Here is a 3146-nt window from a genome sequence, read left to right as displayed (position 1 = left end):
AAAAGATAGTGCTCATGGGAACTGCCCATATCCTACGTAAAATACTGTCTATGTGATCTCAAATTTTAAAGCAAACATAATTTTCTTATGGTTTCTTAAACATTCACTTGAACAAAACTGTACAAATCCAAATATATGGTACCCTAGGCATAACACCTACATGAACTTCTAACTTGTTGTCTCTTGAGGTCTCTGGGTGAGACTTGGATCCAACTTGTACAAATGCAAAACAAAAGTCAAACATAAAATAATAATAATAATAATAATAATAATAATAATAATAATAATAAGACCACCTTGAAATTGAAAATATAGACTACTTAATCTAAGGCTGTAGAGTCTTAGCACCTGTAGAATATAAAGACATGACAAAATCGGCCAATATTTAAACTGGACAATATGTCGATATTATAAAATCAAAACCGCTGACAAATGGTATAAACACCATCCTGAAGCTGTGACTCAGGGAGAAAATGTGTCGATTCTCTGGGACTTCCCTGTACATACTGACAAGACTATAAAAGCTAATAAAGCGGATATTATTATGAAGGATCAGACAAAAAAGATGTGTTTATTAATTGACATGTGTATTCCTTGCGATCATAATATAGCCGTGAAAGAATTTGGCAAGATCAGTAAGATAAATGCTTGCTAATAGAAATTGAACAAATGCGGCATCTCAAGGCGATTACCGTACCAGTGGTTGTAGGTGCTCTCGGAATGATAGAAAAGGTACTGAAGCCTATTTGAAAATTATACCAAGTTTACCATCCCTACAGGAAGTGCAAAAAATCGTGTTAAGTGGAACGACTCATGTAATGAGAAGAGAATTATCGCTGTGAAAACAACATCCATTCATGAATTTATTTATTTATTAATTTTTTATTTAAATACATATTTTATCTGTGAATTGTTGTGTGTAAATTGGGAATGCACACAATGAGTTTCTCTGCCCTAGGTGTACGGAAAACACTCGGCGAGAAATGGAAGAAAATTTCAAGAAAGAAGAAAAAGAAACATAATAATGATAATGATAATAATAATAATAATAATAATAATAATAATAATAATAATAATAATAATAATAATAATAATAATAAACGGAACCTGTAACAAAAGAAGTAAGAAAAAGATTGCCAGCATTACAAGGATCCAACAGGAGGAAACTGTTAGGAAAGTAGATTCTGTTATCAATAGGATAGATACTGAAAATATAGGAGATACCAACTTATTGATATATGCAAGAGGGGTAATAGTCACCAGAAGATTAGATATCTCACAGGGAAAGATTAAAAAAGAGTAAATGGGAAAAGGAGACTACAAAATATAATGGACACTTTAAGAAAAGTTCTGAGTAAAATAGAAGCCAGGAAAATAAACAAGTTTGGAAATATATGATGCAAATCTTGTCTCAAGGAAAGATGCCGTGTCAAAGAGAAAGGATTTGGGACAGAAATGAAAGAGATAAAACAGCGTGAGAGAAAGTTGTGGTGAAAGAGTATAGCAGGGTTCGCCACCATCCCCTGCCAGATCCTCATGGCGCTTTAGGTGTTTTCGCTCAATAAACACTCACAATGCCCAGTCTGGGAATCGAAGTCGCGATCCTATGACCGCGAGGCCACTGTCCTAACCACTGGACTATTGCGCCTTCACCCTTGATAAATATTAATGACACGAGCAATTAATCTTTTGTCTGCTATTTTCTCCGGCTTAGTGACTCTGTGACGATTAGTGTGGACCATAGTCTTTTACATGTTCTAGTAATATTCCTAGAAATTTATGAGTATTTGCGACAAGTAGAATAGGTCCCACCTTAGTCTTTCCAATATTTTCCCTAATATCATCTCTCTTGCTTCTGTCATTAAGAGAAAAGAAACTAGGTTGTTATTCTTGGCCAAAGGCACGGATGGCAGAGCCACAGAATGGATTCGAGCGTTAATACTTGGAAAACTAAAAGTCACTATAAAAAATACTTACCCGGCTAAATACATTTTCATCTGATGGAAATTAGATGCCTTTAGAATTCCTCCAAAACTGAAAATGTTTATTATTAAAATTACGCAGTATTTTATCCAAAATTACAAAACCTTCGGAAACGGAAGTTTTTTTTTTCACAACGCTGGTGAAGCCTAAAACTTAGAAATAAATCGTCTGAGTTGATATCATTCAAATTATTGATTTACTCCGTTACAAATAATTTATGCAATTATTTAAAGTCTATATTTATCCCTCTCAGTGTGAATATTCATAAGGCAAGAGAACAATACTTGCATTCGCTAGACGGCATTTATGCAACTTTGGCAGACGTTTCATACGTTGGAATATTTTCTTCATATTTGTACGATGTCAGTATAAACGTCTACGAAAGGTACTTGGAGAAGCCTATCTAAACACTGTAATGGTATCGTTATGGAGTCAGAACAGTAGATTAATCTATGATTTAGATTTAAACAAAGCAGGATTTTGACAGCAAGTGGATTGCCTTACCATTGGAACACTTCCCTTCCCCAAGAAGCAGAAGAGTATGGGTTCCAGTTTGGTGATGGTAGTGTCGGGACAAGGCACGACGGTCAGACGGTAATCGATGACGGGTGTGATGTACGCGTTCGTCACCTCCGGCCGGCCTTTTGGGGATAGCTGCCTCTCGGCCCATTGTTGGGTGAGTGTGGCCACCTTGGTCGTTATTTCGCCCCAGTTCTTCTCTATTTGAAGTTCCGGACCGAACCAGACTCCAAGCAATTTAACCGGTCTGGTGGTCTAGCGTCCCACTATAAGATAGATAGATAGATAGATAGATAGATAGATAGATAGATAGATTTATTCGTGTTGCATATTTATGTATGTACAGTCGTGGGGGAGTTATATGCCTGTATGTGAAAGTGTATGACAAAAGACGAGTGATAAAAGCAAATATACCAGAGTGGTATATTGACCACATAGTCGTATGTACAGGGCAGAAAAAAAAAGAAAACCAAACAATGAAAAAAAAAAAACAAATTTCCCATTAAAGATGGAGTTAATAGAAATGAATACCGTCTCACACAGATCTATGTGAGAGAAAATGCGAGTGCATATATGTGCGTGTGTCTGTGTACATGTTTCTATCTATCTATCTATCTATCTATATATATATATATATATATATA

Source organism: Octopus bimaculoides, chromosome 6, assembly GCF_001194135.2.
Source record: "Octopus bimaculoides isolate UCB-OBI-ISO-001 chromosome 6, ASM119413v2, whole genome shotgun sequence".
Taxonomy (NCBI): domain Eukaryota; kingdom Metazoa; phylum Mollusca; class Cephalopoda; order Octopoda; family Octopodidae; genus Octopus; species Octopus bimaculoides.
Note: the sequence above shows the minus strand (reverse complement) of the source record.